General features: G+C 44.2%; 1 protein-coding gene across 1 annotated transcript in view; it reads right to left on the reverse strand.

Moving 5' to 3' along the window:
* The window catches only part of LOC143342877 (uncharacterized), a 134,959-nt gene that overhangs the window by 103,719 nt on the left and 6,206 nt on the right, over positions 1-25,034 (reverse strand). The window lies entirely within an intron of this gene.

The raw sequence follows: 25,034 nt of genomic DNA on the forward strand, positions 1-25,034 counted from the left end.
CATTAAAATTTTTCCCATGGGTAGCTTGGGAAAACACCCTGTATAGGAACGGAGGGACGCTTGCGAGAGAATCAAGAGCGTAGCCCTCTGATGTAGAATACGGGAAGTGACCGTACCAGCGTACCACTGTTATTATTCGTCCCGAAATATGAAAAGACTGCCGTAAAAAGGCAGTACGGAGGGACTGGGAGACAGAATTACTAAGTCCATCAAGAGCAGGACGACTCTCGTCAAGAATATTCACAATATTACGACGCTCGCTTTTCAGCACTCGTAAAGTCTGTCTTAAGTAAGCGAACGGGACAGATTTACCCTCGCGCAAATCCCTGTGAGGCTATTCCTCCACCCAAACGACGCTATACAATATAAGTTAAACATTCACGACGTTGTTCAACTTAAAACGATACAACCAAAGAGGCTAAAAGATAGAAATTCATATTTTTTACTTCGCCCTAGGTTCTTGCTATTAATCACAAAGTCACAACTCCCGCAATTTTCAATATTTTTGCGTAAAAAAAATACCGCGTATACTTATAAGACTAATAAACGTATCTGCAAAATCTCGACACGAAACAGCCTACTATTATTGAAAACAAAAGTGGTGGTCTAGACCAGTATCTCCTAACCTACTTTACATCACATGCCCCGCCTCAGGGTCTCAAATATTTTGATTACGCTCTGAAAGAGTGTAATATATATAGATACGTCGAACAAAAAATAATTTTCTAATTGCTGGGTTGAGATACTCTGGACAATGGTCCCTTAACGTCAGACAAGAAACTAGGAAGTATAATACGAAGTCGCGTGGTTGGCAAGGTCCATCAAGAGTTCGACCGGTTGAAAAACGTTCCCGGTTCCTGTTTCCAGCACGCTGTGCACCGAAATTGCCATCGAGAGCGGTCGCCTCGAGGGTCTCCCTCTGTGACAGAGTAGGCCAGATGCCGGCCAATTTGTCTAGTCCATTCATTGGCCGGCAGCGTCGGTGCAGCGACCGGGGCAACCGAGCGGGGAGGGGCAGGTGACTGGGAAAACGGGCGCCGAGACGGCAGACGACGCCCGGATGCCGGGCGCCGGGTGTCCTAGACTCGACGGGACAACGACCGCGATGTTTGTCGAGTCGAAATGGCGGAAAAAGGAGCACCGCGGGTAATCCCCGGCGAAACTGTTCGAAAAGAAGGACGGGACGCGGCCGATTCGACGCGGAGTAAGGGAGACGAGCGTCTAGGAGAAGTGCACCGTAATGGCGAAGGCGAAATAAAAAAAAAACGAAAAAAATACGACCGAGAGAATGAAAGGAACGAGAGCAACGAACCCCTGGAAAAGCACGAAAGGAACGGTCATAAGCGAGATTAATACATGGTCTTCGTTCGTGTTCGAGGATACCGGAAGTCGTATGGAAGAGATGATTTAAGTATAGTCCGATCGAGGCACTGGAATAGTGGAAATACAGTGGATCGTCGATGAGTGTCGCGGACATTTTGAAAAAAAATTTTTTAACACGTTCACTGTCCATGACTCGTATACGGGGCATAGCGCCACGCTTTTGGATGCGCCGTTAAGAGGCCGGACAGTGAACGAGTTGACGTAGAAATTTATACGTCGTAGTCCGAAAAAATCGATTGAAATTCGCATGTTTTTAGGTTGGGCTGCAACGCGAAAGAAATCAGCACTTTGTCCGGATGCTGAACGTAAGCATAAAGCGGCATTAAAACCAATCGAAACTAACGGGCAATAAAACCTGGCCGTCTTCTCGAGATATCCGGTATATTTCACTACACTCGGTAACCCGGGGCACTTGGCGTCGTTCTTGCGCAGTCTTTGTAGGGACCGTTCGAGATAACGTAACGAGCAGATCGAGTTCAGCGGCAACGATAAAGAATTAACGAACCCGGGCCAATCAAAATTCTTTGGAATTTCAGAAATTAAATTCAGAGGATTCCTGGGGCTTTTCGGGTCGAGCATTCGGCAGCTGTTCTTTATCGAACATTCGAGAACCACCTGCCTCGGGCAAGTAGATTTATTTTGTTTCGATGCTGAAGAAAACAAAACTGGCGCCTGCTTTTTCATATCTGTAAATATTAGGTTCGAACACGGAAGAACTTCGTACGAAAAAACTAGCACGAAATGATGTGGTAGTTACTGACAATTATAAGATCGAGTTCTAATGGTGTCTTATTCGTGCATCCAGTTACAGTAATTGCTATGAATTCCGAACGGTTAGATCGTTGGTTTAAAAATGTTAGTTCGATGATCTTAAAAGCTGGGTATTTGTCAAAATAAATAGATAGCTAAAAAGTTTAGACCACCTCCGTTCTCAAGTTACAGTTTCATTAAAATGTCCCAGCCGCGAACGTACAAAAAAGAAGAAAATGGCGGAGGGTTCTACGACCTCTGCATCCCCCCCAGATGCTTTGCACAGCGTTCAACTCGAACGCATCAATCACCGCGCGAACTGAAAGCCCATCATACAACGCAAACTAACCCCTGACCCAGTGACTCCAAAGAAAGCAATAAACCTGTTCGCCTTAAACGAGACCAGCCTGTTCCCGAGTCACCCTAAATTTATCAAGCCACGCGCTCGCAGACCGGTGTCCAATTTTCGCGTCATCCGTCAAGATGACCATTGTACGCTGCCGTTAACTATGACTTCTAGAAATCGGGCGCCACGCAGTCCTATTGGACGGGAGACGCCCAACGCCGATAGCACGAGGGGAGGGGGAAGGGAAGAAAAGGTCGAGACGGCCAGAGGTCCGGTCGGGGAACGTTTACGACGAAGGCCTTCTCTGAATTACGATCTCAATACTGCAATAAGTGCTCTTAGCGGGGCCATGTTTTTTTCGTCGACGCGACTCTTCCCCCGACGGCTCTTATCGTAGCTTTACGCCGGCCGCTCCCGTGGGCTTCACGAGAAATATTATTTAATTAACGGGAGGAGACCGGCCGCGGTCGGGACCTGGGATCTTCCTTCTGCTCGTAAATAAAAACGCTACGTTCCTGGTCCCTTCGTCTTCCTTCGTCCCTGGTCCCCTCTCTTTTCCCGCCATTGTATCCCCCCAACCCTCAATCGTTCGGAAATCCCAACGAGGAAACATGATTTCTTTTGGAACCTCGAAGTCCGACGTTTGTGAGATTATTTCATCAAAAATTGTTAAAATAAACATTAAAACTTGAACGAATAAAATTTTGTAATCGCGGGATTGTTGCCAAGGTTTTCGGGAATTTCGTCCCGGCGTTCGCTACCCCATCGTGCCCGCCGCGATATTTTCGGTAATCATGGCACCGTTTCTGGTAAGTCGGGACTCCCCAACCCCCTCCCCACGGGGGTGGCTGGCAGAGGTCTTTAAGCGCGACATTACTTCCGCTAGAAACGCGCCTTTTGGTCGATTAGCCCTGCGGTGAATTTCGGCTCCGCTCGAATCGGCGGACCATCGTCGTCACCCTTCCCTCTGTTCAACCACCCCCCCTCCTATCGCACGACCGAAGAATTTCTTCCTTTAATTGTCCTCCGACCCCAACGGACCGGGACGCCGCTCGAAATATATACTGTAGCCCAAAGTCTCCGGGTAAGAAACCGGGACTAGAACGACTCCGGAAAGTAATCTGCCTAATTACCCAGCAAGAGATTCATTCCAACCCCGGAGCATCGGGGACGGGACGCGCGCTTTGCGTGTCGTAAAACGTACCCCGACGCTCTTCTCCGCGCCTGAACCGTTCGTCTATCCGCGCGATTCTCTCCGCTACGACGCCGTGTGTCCCAGAGACCGTTTCAGAGGCGTTTGCGGATCTCACCGCGGACCTACGGATCCTCTCGACCGAGGAACGAAGCGAATTTTCTCTATTTCTGCCCCCGGGGGAGGTCGCAGGCTCGGGGTTGCCAACCCCACCACTCGCGGAGACTTATTTGACGCTAGCGGCTTGGGCGCCATACCTAAGCTCTTTGTGCGGGGCGATGAAATTCGCGCGTGAAAAGTAATGGTTTTCGTTAGACTGCAACAGACACTATACCTCTGTTAAAATATCCGTTTGGAATATATTTCGAGCGTACAGCTGGCCAGATCCGATCTCGTAACTATAATTTTCTCAAACGGAAGCGGCGACGCCGTAGAAACTGTTGCATAAATCACAGCGTCCGAGAGCCCTGCCCTCACCGAGATGATTGAACGTCTCGACGCGGTCCTAACGCGTTTTAATTCCACGCGTCTCTGCCGCGTTACGAGATCTCCCCAGACGCGTCCAACGAGCGCGAAAAAGGCACACGAGCAACGACGGTGTCGATAAAAGCTTTCCCGAGACGCGCCGGCCAGGGTAAATGGGGAGAGCCCTGCACGCAAGCTGGCCACTCGTCGCGCTAAAAATGAACTTTCTTCCTCCTGGCTGGTGGGCCCGACTGCGGGACGAGGAGAAAATATTCATAATGCTGGATTAAGGCGTGGGAGTGGTCCTAGCAGGGTGGACGACCAAACTAATCAAGAATCCGCCCCATTTAATTCCCGCGCGCCCTGCTCGTCTCGCTCTTAACGGAGCCCCGTAACTGCGCTGCTGCGGCCAAGAGTCGACTCTCGTGCCCTCGCTTCTCCTTATTACGTCCTCTCCCCGCCGCTGACCCCCTCGAGCCCCCTCGACGACCCGTACTGCCGCTTAGTTCGCTCAACGGCCGCGTGCACGCATCCATCGCGTGGACTCGACTCTTTTTCCGCCGCGAACGCATCGACTTCTTTTCTTTCTGGCCTGGCAATCGCCGTCCTCGTACCCCGTTTATCGAGCAGCGTGTGCGAGCGAAGAGGGGTTCGCGGGGCGCGCAGAAGAGGTTATTAGACGCCAGACTATTATCGTGGGATCATGTTTAACCGACGGCCTCCGGAAACACGGCGGACCGTAATGAACGGGTTTACCGTGAAATTTTAAATACCCGCGGCACGAGAGTCGAATCTCGTTTTCTCGAGTCCTGACATAATTTCGATTTTTGTTACCACCGTAGTTGATGTTACTATTGTTGTTATTTGGAAACCAGAAGAGTCTAGCTAGCCGTAAGACCAGATACGTCAAGAGGATAGTCGTCGTTATAAATTACGATAATAATGACGCCCACGACCCCCGACAGAGAGCTGACAGGCCCTGAAATTTCAAAGCTCTCTGCGGATGGCACGAGCATTCCGAGTGCTTATCGCGTATCGATTCGATCAGTTATCGATGGTTAACGCTGCATTAAAACGATGAGTCTGCGGGGACATGCGTGCACCCACGCTGCGATCCAAGTTAAAGCCAATCCAGACGCATTACTCAAAGGGTCGCGAAAGGTTAGCAAGGTTTTAAGGCTGCGTCCACAACAATGCTCCACGATTTTTTTTATTTTATTGCTAACTGTCGTCCAAAATTGGGGCTCGCTTTCATCGTACAATTAACACATCGCGTTCCGCATTCTGTTCGTTCGACGTGCTTCTAGGGCCCGCACATTTTTTGAACTCCAGAAACTCACCATACGATGCATATATGCACTTTTTTAATTCGCATTTGGTATTATATTCACATAAGGTTATTATTAAATATTACTATATATTTTTTATGTATCTATTTATTATGTAGACTTTATTACATTTTAACTATTATTCATTTTACACACCTGAGTAATGTTTTAAAGTATATCTCTAGTTTCGCTCCTTTTTCCACTGGACAAGCAGTCTTTACATTTTTTCTTTGGGAATTTCTTTTTGCCTATTATTGGACATTTCTTTATTTCGCTAACCATTTGTTATGAGAATACGCGAGACTTCGTTACCCTGGTAACGTAACAAGAAAATTTATTTTTCCTTAAAACATCGATTGTATCGAAAAAATATGAAAACGAGATATCTCGTCACCCGTACGCAATGTGTTAATAAAAGTTGAGACGCGCCTTTTGACTTACAGGTTGCATCTAAGTTTCCCTCTGACGGCAGTGTACGTCGCGGTCGTATTGTCGTTAAATTCGTTCACAGAAGAACGCGAGACCCGAGGAAGAAAGTCGAGACCGCTGACGTTCCACTTATTTTCAAGTAATTCGAGGCATTCCCAGTAAACATCAACGCTCCGCAGACAGAAAACGAGGACGCCGGTGATCTCGAGTAATTTGTCAGGTGGAGAAACACGGGAGAGGTAACAAAGAGACGCATTAAGAGAGAACCGTGCGGGAAACGCGGCGGAGAAAACACGAGGTATTTTCTTTCTTTCAGCTTTCTTTTTTTCTTTTATTCGTTCCTTTATTTGCGCGAAAACCGCAAATAACCGTAACCTGTCGGATTTGTACGGATGGATACGGTATTCAAGCGTAACAACGTTGGCGCTGGATTAGACGGAGCACTCTGTTATCATTTGTGACACGGATGAAATAATTTAACGAAGCTCTCTTTCTCGTTTCGTTGGACAGCGACGTTTAATCCTAAGGGGAATTTCTCATCTATTTTTTCCCCACTCTCCTTTCTTCTCTGTTTTTATTTCCGTTTTTTTTACGGAATTGGAAAATAACCGAGACCATTCGATCGCTCGTAATTCGAGGGGATTATCTCGGTTTAAAGCGACTGACTGTGCAACACGTTCTACTTATCGTAAATTACATCCACCAACGGAGAAAGAATTTTCTGAATGCACCGAACGGGTACGTTTATTTTTGTTTTCGATTCATGGGACCAGTACTATCGAACACCGATCGTAATCTACCGTAATCCTTACGGCTATATACAATACAAAGTAACTGAACGAGTTTTTCTTGGTGATTATTATCGGATAGGAACAAATTTAATCGCGCCGTTTGTTGAGTCACCGCGACATCGAGACCCGAGGCAATTGGCAAAGGTGTATCGAAACAATTAACGAACAACATTGGGAACATCTACATTAATGTTTTAGTATTAAACAATTTGCACAAACTCAATTTTAAAATCGAAAATAAATTATGTTCAACAATTAATACAGGATACAAAATATAGATATACAGGGTGTTCGGTACCCCTGGGAAAAATTTTAATGGGAGATTCTAGGGGTCAAAATGAGACGAAAATCAAGAATATCAATTTGTTGATGGAGGCTTCGTTAAAAAGTTATTAACGTTTAAAGTTCAGCCAGTTCTGAATTTTTTTCTCAAAAGTGGGTAGGATTTCGAGGGTATGTCTATTGACCAAAAATGATTGTAATTGACTCTTCCAACTAAAAATAATTTTTTCAGAACAATTTGAAACTTTTCAATTTCGTCGAAAAATTTGTCTACCTACTCGAATTTTTTTCTCGAAAGTGAGTAGGATTTCGAGGGTATGTCTACTGACCAAAAATGATTGTAATTGACCCCTGCAACTAAAAATAATTTTTTCAGAACAATTTGAAACTATTCAATTTTGTCGAAAAATTGGTCTACCTACTCGAATTTTTTTATCGAAAGTGGGTAAGATTTCGAGGGTATGTCTATTCACCAAAAATGATTGTAATTGACCCTTTCAACTAAAAACAATTTTTCCAGAACGATTTGAAATTTTTTAATTTTGTCGAAAAATTTCACATCTTCTCGAATTTTTTTCTCGAAAGTGGGTAGGATTTCGAGGGTATGTCTATTGACCAAAAATGATTGTAATTGACTCTTCCAACTAAAAATAATTTTTTCAGAACAATTTGAAACTTTTCAATTTCGTCGAAAAATTTGTCTACCTACTCGAATTTTTTTCTCGAAAGTGAGTAGAATTTCGAGGGTATGTCTACTGACCAAAAAAGATTGTAATTGACCCTTTCAACTAAAAATAATTTTTTCAGAACAATTTGAAACTATTCAATTTCGTCGAAAAATTTGTCTACCTACTCGAATTTTTTTCTCGAAAGTGAGTAGGATTTCGAGGGTATGTCTACTGACCAAAAATGATTGTAATTGACCCCTGCAACTAAAAATAATTTTTTCAGAATGATTTCAAATTTTTTAATTTACTTTTTTAATAACTTTTTAATGAAGCTTGAATCAAGAAATTGATATTCTTGATTTTCGTCTTATTGTGGCCTCTAGAATCTCCCATTAAAATATTTCCCAGGAGTGGTCGAATACCCTGCATAAGTAACTCTAGGTAACTTCCATTTTGCTTGATAGCGGGGTAAAATCTGTCGCTTGAAAGCGAGATCTATTTTACTATCGAACATCGAAACTTCCCTCTAGAAACCTTACCTCTAGAAACTAGCAGCGTTTCTAGATTATCGTGAATGCAGAATCGAGATCGAGCGATAGTTCGAAGGCAGAGTCCTCGAAGCTGGGAAACGTCAGACCTCGAGAACGATCGGGACAGCGGCGCAATATGCAGTAAAGCACGAATGCAACAATGCGATCTCCCCCATCACGTAGGGGTGACTCGGTCCGGATATATGGGGTGTCTCGTTAATCAAGAGAGCCTCGGTATCGCCCGCGGCTCTCCGGGGTGGAAAATGGGAGGTGAGGCGAGGGTGACCAGTGTTTAGCGCTTGACAAACGACCGGCGAGGTACGCGGTCGCGTAAACAACGTGTCGAGCGCGGAACAACGCGCGCCGAACTTTCGCAAAAACCCGTAAATCTGCCTATTAAACTCGATTAACGGTTCAGGAGAGGCACGGAGACGGGGATCATACCGATGATTGCGGTCAAGCTGCTACGAGGGCGGTACGAAAAAACTTTCTCGCGGTTTCGACGATATCGAGGCAAATATTTGCCGGAGGGATGAAATACAAGGGGGTAGAAAGCGCCTGGAATTTTAGAAAAATGGACCTTCCGCCCGCGGAGGAAACAAGGGTGGGTTTGGATTGTTGGAGAATTTTCACTAGTACCTTTTTGGGGGGAAAAATTTATTTCTGGTTGGGTAAACAATTTTGAAAGATTTTAGTATAATTATTAAATCTTAGTGTCTTTTTTAAGATCTGGTCAATTGTCGAGAAAAATTCCAAGCACTGTTTCCGGGGATAACGAAGCCAAAGGGTGCCTAGGGAGAGTCGAAGTCTAAGACTTTAAGCTTTCGTAGCTCCTGGAGGATTTGGTAAATGTTTAGAAAAGTGAAGCTGTTAGGGTGGCTAGGATCTTGGAAACTTTCAACCTGGAGGGTCTCAACAATTGTTTCTTTTAATTTTTGTGCGATTAAATTTGGTGAATTCGAGACCTTTGAACTTTCTGGAGCATTTAAAGAATCGTTTGCAATTTAATAATAATTGTACCGAAATCTGTTGCATACTTTCGACGAAGAACGGAATCGTAGCCTTCCGGGGGGGAGCTTATAAAAAACCGTCGCCGATTAAGGGCCAAGCAAAAAGGAAGCGCGCGTTTACGTAATGCGGGGAGGAAAAAAAGAACGCGTTTCGTAGAAGATCCACGGAACGATAGCGGTGGACGGATCGTTAAAAGAGACAATACGGCTGCGAGGAGCTAAGCAGAAGCGCGTTTTTTCGTTTGTTCATTAGCGCGACGAAGGGGCACGGGAGAAATGCCAAGGAAACGCTGCCCCCCTCGAGAAAAATTCACCGTTCAGCGTCCCGACCGCGGCGTAGCGCGCGAGGAATGCGACAAAACCCGATTTCGGTGGGGTTTTTCGCCTCGTTACACGACCCGATCATCGGGGGAAACCGATTTCGCTGGAATCGTTCACTCGTTGGCGGTCGATCACGTACGACTGACCACTCCGCCCGGACATTTTGATTAGACGCGTGCTTCGTTCGAGATTTTAGCGATACATTCAATGATAAATGTGTTCAGACGTTACTGGTTCGACAGATCGAGACTGGTAACACGTGTCCTCTGAAATAGGACACCCTCTCGAAGGTTCGAGACCATTCCAGAACGAAGCCTGATTACAATGGTGTCGGTTGTCTTCGCTGAAGTCAGCGCCATCTGTCGCCGCAGATAAACCAACGCAGAATCCTTTTATAAACGATTCTCTTAAATTTATCTTATCGACCTTTAACCCCTTAACGCTCATATTTTTCGGGTCAACCAAGAATGATCAGTTTTATGTTACTTACAATGTTGTATCCAACGTATAGTTTGAAAGAAAACAAATATTATCATCCCTTAAACCATTAGATTGAACAAATATCGTTTTTCAAAGCAGTCAGATTCGGGCATGAACGTTAAGGGGTTAAAATAACTCCGGATCTCCTTCTCACGACGTTGGTACAGTCTGAACGTCAACGTTTCCTAATACTCGTATGGGTTCTGAGGATGGCAGGATAAGCCAAGGTTTAGGAAGTCTCGTGGAAGGATGACTCGAGGTTCCTGGAACACGGATGACCAAGTACTTCCGGGAGCAAGTGACGCAGTGTTTGCAAGCGAAAAGTCAAGCATAGATAAAGTGGATACAATTGATTACACGTTGATTCCGCGGAGGATGGATAAAGGAAGCTTGCAAAACAAGAAAGGTATGTTGTATGAATTTAATACAGCAAACGATGTGTACCCAACGCATTCCCAACGGAGAACCGTTACGTCCACGACGAAAGTGCATTTAACGCATGTTGTTGGGGATCAAATACGGAATTAATATATAGTTTGATCCCTGAAACTCGAGTTACTTTAGAGACAACATGATGATTTCAGGATAGACTGTTTCAATTTTTCTGGATTAGTAGAATGTTGTATGACTAACTCATAAGTTGACATCGATACCGCATTAGAATCATCCTTACACAAACATTCTAGTCATAGCTTCCAAATTCCAGCCTTTCTAGCCACCTAGCATTGCACTATCTCTCACCCCTTAGATACAACGCGCATTTTTGTACTCAGGTCAGATCTCTGAAGTTTGCACCAACATGCGGAACTTGCCGTAACGATCTAATAAACCTACACGTCTCTTTAGTAAAGTGTTGTTCTTAATCCCACAACCCGGGACCCAACAAGAAGAGTATCGTCGAACGGATTGAATTGCTTCTCTATGGGAAGCCAGAACATGGAGAACAGAAATGTGTTGGGGTACCGTATTTTCTACCTGCGGATGGGAGCACGTATGAATACAATACAGGTTCAGTTCTCATGGATTGGAAGTGGACGTGCAGGTGGAACGGATACGTAGTGACTGAAAGTAGTCACACGAGTGGATTAGGCGCTCAAGATTGATGACCGATCGTAAACATACAAGTGAAATAGGTGTCCAAGTTAGTGGTTATGAACAGACAGAGTGGAAAGTTCCAGTTCGTTTGACTGGGTCGTGGACAACCGAGTTGATAACCGGGAACAGCCATACAAAGTACATACATAAATCTTGTTACATGCCTATAGATTTCATCTTCGGAATCCCAAAGAACCATACTGAAGACGCCCTATGGAAATAACGTGGCCTTAAATAGGCCTCGAGAAGACATACCAATTGCCAACCTGAAACTACCAGATTGCACTGGTGGCTGAAAGTAGACATACAAGTCAAGTCTACCTTCATAATTTGATCAACAGTTACCCAGGTTAACGACTGAAGGTAGGCACCGGAGACCAACAAATTAACTCTCTTAACGCATTAGGGATTCACAGAATGGTACAACGTTTCATCTAAACGTTCAACGATACGCTTTCATCCAACCCCTATAGCTAACGACTGAAAATCCTGGGACTGATACAGCCACGTCCATCTTTATAGTTTCGAATGATCCATGCGGGTAGAACAGCTACCCAGGTTAATAACCGAGGACACGCGTGACCGAAAGGTTAATTTCGCAGCCACTTAGAGGGTGTCTATCAAAATGGCCACGCGGAGGCGCGTCCATCTTCGCGAGTCGCGGCCGATGGCGTCGGCTCTTTCTCCTTTTTCGTCGATCCGGAAAGTCGGCCGATCGTGAAAGTTACTACGCGCGCCGGGATGATGAAAGACGCCGGAATATATTTTCGCGTCGAGGCCTGGGACCGTTTCATAATCGGCGGTCCGTCGCTCGATTTTACGACCGCGTTTATCGCGCTCGAACGACGCCTGACATTTGAAAATGCCGAACTTTATCGTCCCTGTAAATTCGAGCCTCGTAAAAAGCGAAGACAGGCGACGGCGGATGATGCGGCGCGGACGTTACAGCTCGGGTCTGTAAATTAATTATCTCGTCGGGAGGAAAGCTCTCGATACGTTTCGACGAACGTGATGGCTTAATACGATTGCACGGCGCGCGCGAAACCGAGCGTCGATTATCTTCGTGATTTCGAAAGCGATTTCGACTCGTTTATCGACACGTGTCGCAATATGGAGCCTCGAAATGTGATCAATTATTACCTTGTGAACTAATTTCGGGAAGTTGTAATCGGTAAATGTTACGGTATGGTATATTCACGACTGTTTTAATTCCAAGATGGCGGCTCCTGAACTCTTTAAGTCCAGGTTAAGTTAACGTTAATTTTCCAACTGAATGGAAAGTTAATTGTTCGCTGGAATTAGCCTCTCGATTTCTTTGCGTCCAGCTGCATAATCTCGCGACATCATCGACCGTCCCGTAATAGATACGTGTCGCAACACGGAGCCTCGAAATGTGATCAATTATTACCTTGTGAACTAATTTCGGGAAGTTGTAATCGGTAAATGTTACGGAATGGTGTATTCACGACTGTTTTAATTCCAAGATGGCGGCTCCTGAACTCTTTAAGTCCAGGTTAAGTTAACGTCAATTTTCCAACTGAATGGAAAGTTAATTGTTCGCTGGAATTAGCCTTTCGATTTCTTTGCATCCAGCTGCATAATCTCGCGACATCATCGACCGTCCCGTAATAGATACGTGTCGCAACATGGAGCCTCGAAATGTGATCAGTTATTACCCTGTGAACTAATTTCAGGAAGTTGTAATCGATAAATGTTATGGTAGTGGCGTATTCACGACTGTTTTAATTCCAAGATGGCAGCTCCTGAACTCTTTAAGTCCAGGTTAAGTTAATTAATTTTCCAACTGAATGGAAAGTTAATTGTTCGCTGGAATTAGCCTCTCGATTTCTTTGCATCTAGCTGCATAATCTCGCAACATCATCGACCGTCCCGTAATAGATACGTGTCGCAACACGAAGCCTCGAAATGTGATCAGTTATTACCCTGTGAACTAATTTCAGGAAGTTGTAATCGATAAATGTTATGGTATGGCGTATTCACGACTGTTTTAATTCCAAGATGGCGGCTCCTGAACTCTTTAACTCCAGGTTAAGTTAACGTTAATTTTCCAACTGAATGGAAAGTTAATTGTTCGCTGGAATTAGCCTCTCGATTTCCTTGCGTCCAGCTGCATAACCTCGCGACATCATCGACCGTCCCGAAATAGTCTTCGAGGTAGCCAAACGTCGTCGGTTAATTAAATTATGCGATGTGGACGACGCTATTTCCCGCTTAATGTGGACGGTGTGCATTTCGTTAGATTATCCAAGCGAAGTGTACCCGGTCGAAGTAAACCAGAACGAATCGCGCGACTCTGAATATAGCCGGGGCGGTAGCGATTAAACGTTCAGAGATGAACGCGAGCAAAGCTAATTAGCGGCTTTCGAGTCGGCCCCGGCGTGTACCGTAAAAGGCAGGACACGATGCGGCCTCTGAACGAGGGTACAGAAAGGTGGGCCCCCGTAGAATCAGAAAAAGTGGCCGGATTCTTCGGCATAAAAATCATTCCGCGCTAAAGCGTCGCCGTGGCGCGTCCCCGGATCGAATTCTGCGAAGATTATGCCGCGATCTTAGCGTCCAGGTGCGCCGGATGGAACACCGGTCTCGAGAGTCGAAAATAATTTTAAAAAAGTATCAAGAAAATTTTTTTTTATTATCAAATTTGACGAAAATCGCTTTGGTAGTTCGAGAGAAAACAGGTCGTGAGATTTAGGAATATTCCATTCGAATTGGGTAAGGGTTTCTTGGAGAGTCGACGCATTCACTGCCCATGGTCCGTATATGGGTCATGACGCCGCGCTATTAGATACACCGTCGAGAGCGTGGACAGTGAACGCGACGGAGGAATCGTTAAATGCCTTTTCGTACACACGAAACTGCGAATATAGAACCTATTTGTCAGGTTCCATCCAATTACTATTCTCATTGCTCGTTCTCAAGTTCGTAAAATTAACTGTTATCCGAATGAAAAGTTACAAGTAATGGGGGATAATCAGTGGATTCCTGTTATACGAACCTACCCGATTATACGAACTGCTTGTCCCCCGTCGGGTTTATATAAATGGAGGTTCCACTGTGCTTGATTATGGTCACTGTGCAAACTTGTCACGTCACTTTGTAATATTGTAATATGCGTAATTTCATACGCGCGTAGTCGTTGAAAAAGAAGGCTACGGAATTCTAACTCATGATCTCCGTATTGCTACCGCTGTACCGTTAGCCGTGCTATTATTATAGACTATTTCGTTTTTTTAAATATGACGGATCGGAACGCGACTCGTCATCTACGGCAAAATTACCCCGGCTGGAATCGCGAAAACCACTTCCGTGCTGTTCCGCCAGCAGCATCGGAGCCACGATTAAACTCGTACCGGGGTAAAATAAGTCCGAGACGTTCGTTTTTGCGAACGCTCGCGCGCGGCCATCGTTCGGATACCCGCGCGATGGCGACGGCATCCAGAAAAGGCGGGAAAACGGTCGAAATACAAAAGCCAGACTCGAGAGCCACCCATTAAACGATGCAAATTGAACAAAAATAATTTGACTCGATAAAAATTAATCTTCAAACTAAAATTTCTTTTCCCCCGTTCTCGATGGAATCGGAATAATAATACAACCCAATTACTAAATTCCCGATGCGGTTCGCGGTGCTTTAAAAGCCCATTACGCGGTGCCGTTTTACCAATACTAATGAGTTATTGCCGTTTACGGGATAAAATAAATACGCAAGCACGGACGATCGTTGAAAATCGTTCGCGGGAACGTTTGCAAGTCGTTCGATCGAACGTAGACGGGGGTTAAGGAGCGTTTTATGGCCCCTGAAAGGGATCTCATCGTGAGAAAGACAGGAAGGAAGAAAGAAACGTACGGGCAGAAGTTACCAGCCGACGTTGCATATGCATAGAGATCGTCGAAGAAACCGCGAGAAGAGCGATGCGACGACAAGTGAAACTCCTCGAGGCCATCGGTTCTGGGGGATACGCGACCGATGGAAGAACGAACACGACGAGTCGACCGACCGGCAGGGGGGGAGACGGGACGGGAGACGGGGCACGGGACAAGAGGAACCAAAAGGTCTTCAAGTTTTTGCGCCACGCGTACGAAACCTGCAACGCCGAGCGACATTCTTCTTCTCTTCTAACCCTTTCTGTTCGCGGTTCGACGAACGCGAAGAAATCGGCGACTGAACTTTTAGGGGCATGCTTTTTCGGGACCGGGACGGATAAAAGCGTTTGTCTTCGGCCACGACTTTTACGACTCGGCCCGGGAGTCGCTGCAACGATTATTTTCACTCCTCCTGGACTTCTTTCGTCGCTTCTTATCGAACGTTCGTCCGATCTCGAAAGAGCACCACTGCGACCAAATTAAAAATTATTCGCTCCGTTCTTCGCGGAAATACTGTACAATTCTGCGAATACTCTTAATGTCGCTGGGTGTTCCGCTGCCCCTGGGGAAAATTCGCCCACCTACACGAATTTTTTTCTCGAAAGTGGGTAGGATTTCGAGGGTATGTCTATTGACCAAAAATGATTGTAATTGACTCCTGCAACTGAAAATATTTTTTTTAGAATGATCTGAAACTTTTCAATTTCTTCGAAAAATTGTCTACCTATTCGAATTTTTTTCTCGAAAGTGGGTAGGATTTCGAGGGTATGTCTATTGACCAAAAATGATTGTAATTGACACCTGCAACTAAAAATAATTTTTTCAGAACGATTTGAAACTTTTTAATTTCGTCGAAAAATTTGTCTACCTACTCGAATTTTTTTCTCGAAAGTGGGTAGGATTTCGTGGGTATGTCTATTGACCAAAAATGATTGTAATTGACACCTGCAACTAAAAATAATTTTTTCAGAACGATTTGAAACTTTTTAATTTCGTCGAAAAATTTGTCTACCTACTCGAATTTTTTTCTCGAAAGTGGGTAGGATTTCGTATGTCTATTGGCCAAAAATGATTGTAATTGACTCCTGCAACTGAAAATATTTTTTTTAGAATGATCTGAAACTTTTCAATTTCGTCGAAAAATTTGTCTACCTATTCGAATTTTTTTCTCGAAAGTGGGTAGGATTTCGAGGGTATGTCTATTGACCAAAAATGATTGTAATTGACTCCTGCAACTGAAAATATTTTTTTTAGAATAATCTGAAACTTTTCAATTTCGTCGAAAAATTTGTCTATCTATTCGAATTTTTTTCTCGAAAGTGGGTAGGATTTCGTGGGTATGTCTATTGACCAAAAATGATTGTAATTGACTCCTGCAACTAAAAATAATTTTTTCAGAATGATCTGAAACTTTTCAATTTCTTCGAAAAATTGTCTACCTACTCGAATTTTTTTCTCGAAAGTGGGTAAGATTTCGAGGGTATGTCTATTGACCAAAAATGATTGTAATTGACACCTGCAACTAAAAATAATTTTTTCAGAATGATCTGAAACTTTTCAATTTCTTCGAAAAATTGTCTACCTATTCGAATTTTTTTCTCGAAAGTGGGTAGGATTTCGAGGGTATGTCTATTCACCAAAAATGATTGTAATTGACTCTTCCAACTAAAAATAATTTTTTCAGAACAATTTGAAACTATTCAATTTCGTCGAAAAATTTGTCTACCTACTCGAATTTTTTTCTCGAAAGTGGGTAAGATTTCGAGGGTATGTCTATTCACCAAAAATGATTGTAATTGACACCTGCAACTAAAAATAATTTTTTCAGAACGATTTGAAACTTTTTAATTTCGTCGAAAAATTTGTCTACCTACTCGAATTTTTTTTTCGAAAGTGGGTAGGATTTCGTGGGTATGTCTATTGACCAAAAATGATTGTAATTGACTCCTGCAACTGAAAATATTTTTTTTAGAACGATTTGAAACTTTTCAATTTCATTGAAAAATTTTTCCACGAACACTACTGCACTAGCATCGAAAGACCGTAATCTCCCGAAATGAAACGTTCCAATACCGCCGGGGCAAAAATGGCCGACAGTTTCGACCGATAGCGGACGGGACGAACAAAAATGGCGAACAAGAACGCGCGGATAGAGAGTCATCGGGTGTTTTGACGGACACGCGGAACGATTCGGCGCCAGTCCGACCCTCTTTTCCTTTTTTTGCCCCCTCCGAACGCATAAACCCTTGCGACTCGGCGAACGTTTCAGCGTCGAAGATAACTGGTCGCTTCCACGAATCGCGACGATAACGAAGAAATTAAAACCGAGAACGGGAGATACGCGGGATCGAGTTTGACGATTCGTCGCCGCGAGAAAGGGTCTCACGAGCTCGACGGTTCCTTTCCTTTTTTCCTCGGAGTCCCCCGACTGGGAATGAATCGTACTTCGTCGGATTTCAGGTGTGACGTGCAACCTGTCTTCGAACGCCTCGGGCCAGACACGAAGGCCTGCCTGACGAAGGGAATCGTTGATTGCACGTTCTGTCTGACACGCTGACGCGATTGGTACCAGTATCGAGGTCCCCGCGACAGGTTAAGAATACAATCCGATAGAAACGCGTGCGCAAATTTTTACTCGCCGACCAGACTATTCTAAAGAGGCTCAATTACGGAATAACGATGGTTTTTGACATTTTTTAGATAGATCTTAATTTATTTTAACACACGGGCTCGCGTATAAATAAAGTTTCTCATGTTTCGGTAGTTTGGACCGCGAGTAGAACCGACCCGACACGGAACCAATCTCCTTTTTGCGACAGCACCCAGAATTGACCATAAATGTCGGGGATGGTGCCCTCGACGAAGTGCCCCCGTTATCTGCCGGTGATTTACAGGCTAGCCAGGTGCATCAAAAGTTAATTAAACCCATGTGCTAATAAATTAGAAACTCTCGATACGTATAACGCATTGATTAGATACCGAAATGGGAATAGAAAGTCGAGCGTTATCGCGGCTAGGGATCTGCATTGTGAGCTACATACTCTCCGCTATGCGCACGAGAGCTCTAAAGGCCAGATCAAGCCTTCGCTGCTAAATTGGCTACACGGTTTTTGATCGCAGGCAGATTCCTCGCTACTCCGACAAGAAACACCTGTCCGCGATGCAGCCGAGAAATAAGCTTCTCTTGCTGGTCAGTTTTTTGCACGTGTCAAGTAATACAAACCGCCGAAGAAAGTCCCTCAATCTCCTGTCAGCGAAGAAACTTCCGAGTCCAGCTTCTTTCGACTCTGTTCTTCGGGACGATCGAAACACGGGGTGGGCCTAACCTAGATTAACCGATGCAAGACGTAGAAGAAACGTCCTTGTTCCTCCCGACCAAAGGAACTTCGGAATAAAACTTTCTTTGGACCGTAATCTCGGGCACAAGAAAAACATGGCGGACTTTATCCAAGACCACCCAGATTTCGTCCATGTTCTTTGGAGAGGCTAATTCGAAATATTTTCTGAGGAAAGATCAGCAAACGTCTGAAGATTTCACCTAGACTTTCCAAGTCCATCTCTGTTGGACTATGTTACTATAAATTATCAAGGAATATCTCCCTGTTTATTTTCACCTAAGAATCTTGGAAAGATCACCTAGGTTTCGTCCATGTTCTTTGGAGAGGCTAATTCGAAATATTTTCTGAGGGAAGATCAGCAAACGTCTGAAGATTTCACCTAGACTTTCCAAGTCCATCTCTGTTGGACTATGTTACTTAACGCGAAAACATGTTGAATTTAAGCTAGATCTCATCTAAATTATACTTTCCAAGTCCATCTTTATTGGACTATGTTACTTAACGCGAGAACATGTTGAGTTTAAGCTAGATCTCATCTAAATTATACTTTCCAAGTCCATCTTTATTGGACTATGTTATTTAACGCGAGAACATGTTGAGTTTAAGCTAGATCTAGTCTAAATTATCGAAGAATATTTTCCTGATTATATTCACCTAAGAATCTTGGAAAGACCACCCAGGTTTCGTCCATGTTCCTTGGAGACGATAACTCGAAATATTTTCTGAGGGAAGATCAGCATACGTCTGAAGACTGACCTAGACTTTCCAAATCTATCTCTGTTGGACTATGTTACTATAAATTATCGAGGAATATCTTCCTGTTTATTTTCACCTAAGAATCTTGGAAAGATCACCTAGGTTTCGTCCATGTTCTTTGGAGAGGCTAATTCGAAATATTTTCTGAGGGAAGATCAGCAAACGTCTGAAGATTTCACCTAGACTTTCCAAGTCCATCTCTGTTGAACTATGTTACTTAACGCGAAAACATGTTGAATTTAAGCTAGATCTCATCTAAATTATACTTTCCAAGTCCATCTTTATTGGACTATGTTACTTAACGCGAGAACATGTTGAGTTTAAGCTAGATCTAGTCTAAATTATCGAAGAATATTTCCCTGATTATATTCACCTAAGAATCTTGGAAAGACCACCCAGGTTTCGTCCATGTTCTTTAAAGACGATAACTCGAAATATTTTCTGAGGGAAGATCAGCATACGTCTGAAGATTTCACCTAGACTTTCCAAGTCCATCTCTGTTACTTAACGCGAGAACATGTTGAATCGAAGCTAGATCTGGTCTAAATTATCGAAGAATATTTCCCTGATTATATTCACCTAAGAATCTTGAAAAGACCACCCAGGTTTCGTCCATGTTCTTTAAAGACGATAATTCGAAATATTTTCTGAGGGAAGATCAGCATAGGTCTGAAGATTTCACCTAGACTTTCCAAGTCCATCTCTGTTACTTAACGCGAGAACATGTTGAGTTTAAGCTAGATCTCGTCTAAATTATCGAAGAATATTTCCCTGATTATATTCACCTAAGAATCTTGAAAAGACCACCCAGGTTTCGTCCATGTTCTTTAAAGACGATAATTCGAAATATTTTCTGAGAGAAGATCAGCATACGTCTGAAGATTTCACCTAGACTTTCCAAGTCCATCTCTGTTACTTAACGTGAGAACATGTTGAATTGAAGCTAGATCTCGTCTAAATTATCGAGGAATATCTTCCCTGTTTATTTTCACCGAAGAGTCTTGGAACGATCCGATCTAGACTAATATAAACTACCGAAGAATATCTTGCTCTTCTTGCCGTACGAGCTTTTGAATTCAACTTCTTCGAGCTATCCTTTATTGGAAAGACCAGATCATGTTGATCTTAATCTAGACGAACTGTTCTTCACCTCAGAACCTCTTCTTCTCACCGAACATCTCGCGAACATCTAAGCTCATCTTCAACATCTACTTAACCTAGGTTCAATAACCTACCATCCTTTCTGAAATTATCAGAACGGAAGTCTTTCGAGTTCGACGATCTCGTTGAAAATTTCACTTTTCCGTGAAAACGCAAGTGCCTAGGAATTCTATCTTTTGCTCGAGTAAAATCGAAACGGAAAGCGAACGATCCTTCCACGCGTTATTGTAATTGGTCGGCCTGTAAAAGACGTCTAAAATGTTACCAATTTGCTCGGAAAACCGCTACGCGCGAACCGGTCTTTACGCAGAACCTGCTGCGCCCGAAGGTTTCTATTTGGTAAAGGACGCTGCTAATAAATTGCATTGTAAATTCATCGCGATTAAGCGAATTTAAACGAAACGAAATACTTTCGAAAAATCGCTCGCAATTAAATCGTTCGGTCGAGCGACCAGCGAGTAGCCATTAAAAGAATCGGAAGAAACTGTGTCGCCCGTGAAAGCAGCACGAAAGGGAGACCTCGGGTGAAAAGTCGTTTCGATCGTCCCGATGGGGCGACAGAGTGTGAGAAAAGCTCTCGAGCACGCTTTAATCCGTCGATTCCAGCGGACTTTGATCGATGGTCGGCCATTCGGATCCGGTCGGCCTCGATCGGTTCTTTCACGCCGCCGATACGTGCTTTTCAACCTTCCGTAATTCATTGTGCGTCTTCGACGGATACTAACGGCATTTTTTCCCAGAATCAAGGCTCCGTCGTGACTCTGCTCGAGATCGGAACTGCGATTTTAATCGCTTTCGTTCGATACGAAAACTGCAACTTTCTAGAGGGAAACTAACCTTTGTTACGAAGGCTGGCGATCGTATCGCTTTTGCTAATATCGAGAACGTACGATCGATTATCGTCGTTGCACTTAAGGTCCAAGTCTCGAGAGGCTCGAAAGTTACGCGGTTCTGCTGGAATTTCCGAGTCTCCGGCGCATTCAGCAAAACCAATCGGGGCTTTGTATCAGCGAGTCGCAATTAACGCTGTCCCCTCAGATCCGGCGACCGCCTCGGCTGACCCCGAATAACTACCCGCGACCCCAAATAATTTCGCGCGAGCCAACAGCGGCCCGTTAACGCCGCTGGGAACGGTAAAGCGAGTGTAACGTTACGAAATCACGGACGGGATAGCGTCCCATTGTTTCGCGTAGAGACGTTTCGATGCCTTGCGCGCGGGCGTGACGGTGATTGAACATCGTTTGCAACGGGTCTCGTGCCGGGGACCTCGTTAGTATCGTTAAGTAGAAGGCAGGTGGTTCCGCGACGAGAACGGGACACGCTCGAATGCCATAGAGAACTCTCTGCTCTCGCTCTCGAGATTCGTTCGCTTCGGGCGTGTGACACGCTTCGCTCAACGCGGACGAAATTCGACACCAGCAGTTATTTATAAACCGCGATATCGTCGAGCCTCGCAGCTGCCACTGTTTTCTTTTTTTTTGCCGTGGTCGACGCGAACGAAGAAAAGGACAGCGAGCGAGAGCGAACGAGAAAGAAAACATTGTCTTGTGTACAGAATCGCCGCTGGCCATCCTAGCTTCCAACGGTTTTTTGAATATCGTCTTTCACGCTTCGCTGGACTCCGAGGGGGAGCGTTCGACTTACCAATTCGCGGAATTACGTCTGGAGTTTATTTTAAGACTCGTCACTGCATCGATCTTGGCGATATACCATGGGATAGAATTCCGAGTTAAAATTCGAACTTTCCGTCATCTCAAATTATCCATATTTTTTATTCGTTTGTTTTATTCCGTCCTGGCCTCAAAATATTCTAAACATCTTGAAATTGTAGAATAAGTTTCATTTTTCAGAAAAATTACAATTTAAATAGCCAATGGTCGCTATTTTTTACGCATGACGAGTATACTCGTCATGACACAAAATCCTGCCACTTCTCCATAACGAGTATACTCGTCATGCGTAAAAAATAGCGACCATTGGCTATTTAAATTGTAATTTTTCTAAAAAATGAAACTTATTCATGGCACAAAATCCTGCCACTTCTCCATGACGAGTATACTCGTCATGCGTAAAAAAGTGACCATTGGCTATTTAAATTGTAATTTTTCTGAAAAATGAAACTTATTCATGACACAAAATCCTGCCACTTCTCCATGACGAGTATACTCGTCATGCGTAAAAAAGTGACCATTGGCTATTTAAATTGTAATTTTTCTGAAAAATGAAACTTATTCATGACACAAAATCCTGCCACTTCTCCATGACGAGTATACTCGTCATGCGTAAAAAAGTGACCATTGGCTATTTAAATTGTAATTTTTCTGAAAAATGAAACTTATTCTACAATTTCAAGATGTTTAGAATATTAAGAAGTGGCAGGATTTTGTGTCATGACGAGTATACTCGTCAATCACAGCTAACTGGTAAAGATCCCCGGATCCACCAAGCTCCCGTCTCTAAACGCGTCTAAATCACCGAGCGTACGAAACGAGTCATCCCCCGAGCGCGATGGCGAGGCGCCGGGACGCCCGCGAGGCAAAACCCTGAGCGTTTCAAGGGAATAACGAACTTCCAGCGAACTGCATCGCGCTCCGTGAACCTGCGAACCAACGAGGCACCGTCTTTGCACGGGGGGGTTCGGTATGTTAATTACAGGCCAACATACGTCTCTCCCCTTCTCGGCCGTCTCATCTTTGGAGCTGGTACTCTCGCCACTCGTTCCTTCTCATCGGTTAGCTCGGTTGCCGGCCGATTCGTCTTGGAACGGCCCATCGCCGGTCTCGTTGCACGCAGGGCTCGCGTGAGACCGACGAAGCCGACCCTACGACCCGAAGCCGAGAAACCTTCCTTTTGCCCTCTTTCGATCTCCGCTGGCCTGGCTTCGTTCCTCCACGGCCACGGCCACGCTCCCCGCGTTTTGCAACGGACCCAACGTCGTACTCTGCCTACCCTGCCAGCCGATATCCTCGCGGCGTGTATGCCTGCCCACGGGAAATCGGCCAGCAATTACCCGAAGACGTTCCGCCATTTCGATAGCCCCGCAAAACCGTAACCTCGACTCGCATTAGGCTCCGGCAGCAAAAACTACCTAACGAGGGGGGATCCCGCAGATTATTCGCCGATCGAGAAATCCTAGTTACGAACGCTATTGGAAATAGCGTGGTGCAATGAAAAGAACAATTATAAAAGAGAATAACTTTTAACTAAGCTTTTATTGGAAACACTAGGAAAGCACGTCTTAACACTTTGAAAGGAATAGGTCACAGTTGCACCCTCTTGACTTGTATTTCGAGACGCTATACGCAACATGCGCGTCGACGGCTTTTGTCGCATAAAGAAAACTTTCTCTTTTAGAAGAAAAAATCCAACAAACACCCTAACCTAACCCTTTTGCAAATGCACCTTGCGGGGTGACTCGAGAGACTAATGTCGTTTTACTTTCCAGTATCAAAGAAATGTTTTACGCTGTACGTAACACGAGCGAAAATATTCGAACCGAAGGATCGAGGGAGCGAACAAACATTCTTTTTTCGTCGTCGGTTGTGCGAAGGTTGGTCGCCCTGTTCGCGGACGCGCCTCTACGTTATATCGATCGTTCGATCGTGACCAGCCCGGGCAGATCTTGCATCTCCGGTCTTTCGAGATAATTTTCCGTTTCGAGCGTCTTCTTTTTTTTCGTGGCTACGTTCGCCAAGTTTCTCTCGCTCGTCCGTGCCCATTTACTTTTGCTTTCCGACGGCTCGACCGGCCGATCGGGAAAGGGGGGGAAAAAAATCACACGAGGATCGCGTGCTTCGGAATCGAGTTTCTACGGCCGGTATTACAGAAGTATTTACGCGGCATCGATCAGTAATTTTCCTCGTAATCGTTTTAGTCAGTGTGCCCGCGTAATGATAAGTCTGCCCGCAGGATACAATGGCGGAACAACAACTATGCCTAGGGACGGCGTTGATTTCGTTTTCATCGGCTCGCCGTACAAAATAATACTTCCTTTCATCGAGGTATATACACGGTGTACGGCCACCCTTGGGAAAAATTTTAATGGGAGATTCTAAAGGCCAAAATAAGACGAAAATCAGGAATATCAATTTGTTGATGAAGGCCTTGTTAAAAAGTTATTAACGTTTAAAGTTCCGCCCGTTCTGAATTTTTTTCTCGAAAGTGCGTAGGATTTCAGGGATATGTGTAATGACCAAAAATGGTTGTAATTGACCCCGGTAATTAAATATAATTTTTTTTAAACCATTTGAAATATTTTTTTCCCGTCGAAAAATTTCACATCTTCTCGAATTTTTTTCTAGGAAGTGGGTAGGATTTCGAGGGTATGTGTAATGACCAAAAATGATTGTAATTGACCCCCGCAACTAAAAATAATTTTTCCAGAACGATTTGAAATTATTTTTTTTCGCTGAAAAATTTCACATCTTCCCGAATTTTTTTCTAGAAAGTGGGTAGGATTTCGAGGGTATGTGTAATGATCAAAAATGATTGTAATTGACCCCCGCAACTAAAAATAATTTTTCCAGAACGATTTGAAATTATTTTTTTTCGCTGAAAAATTTCACATCTTCCCGAATTTTTTTCTAGAACGTGAGTAGGATTTCGAGGGTATGTGTAATGACCAAAAATGATTGTAATTGACCCCCGCAACTAAAAATAATTTTTCCAGAACGATTTGAAATTTTTTAATTTTGTCGAAAAATTTCACATCTTCTCGAATTTTTTTCTAGAACGTGAGTAGGATTTCGAGGGTATGTGTAATGACCAAAAATGATTGTAATTGACCCCCGCAACTAAAAATAATTTTTCCAGAACGATTTGAAA

The sequence above is a fragment of the Colletes latitarsis genome, chromosome 6, assembly GCF_051014445.1.
Source record: "Colletes latitarsis isolate SP2378_abdomen chromosome 6, iyColLati1, whole genome shotgun sequence".
Taxonomy (NCBI): domain Eukaryota; kingdom Metazoa; phylum Arthropoda; class Insecta; order Hymenoptera; family Colletidae; genus Colletes; species Colletes latitarsis.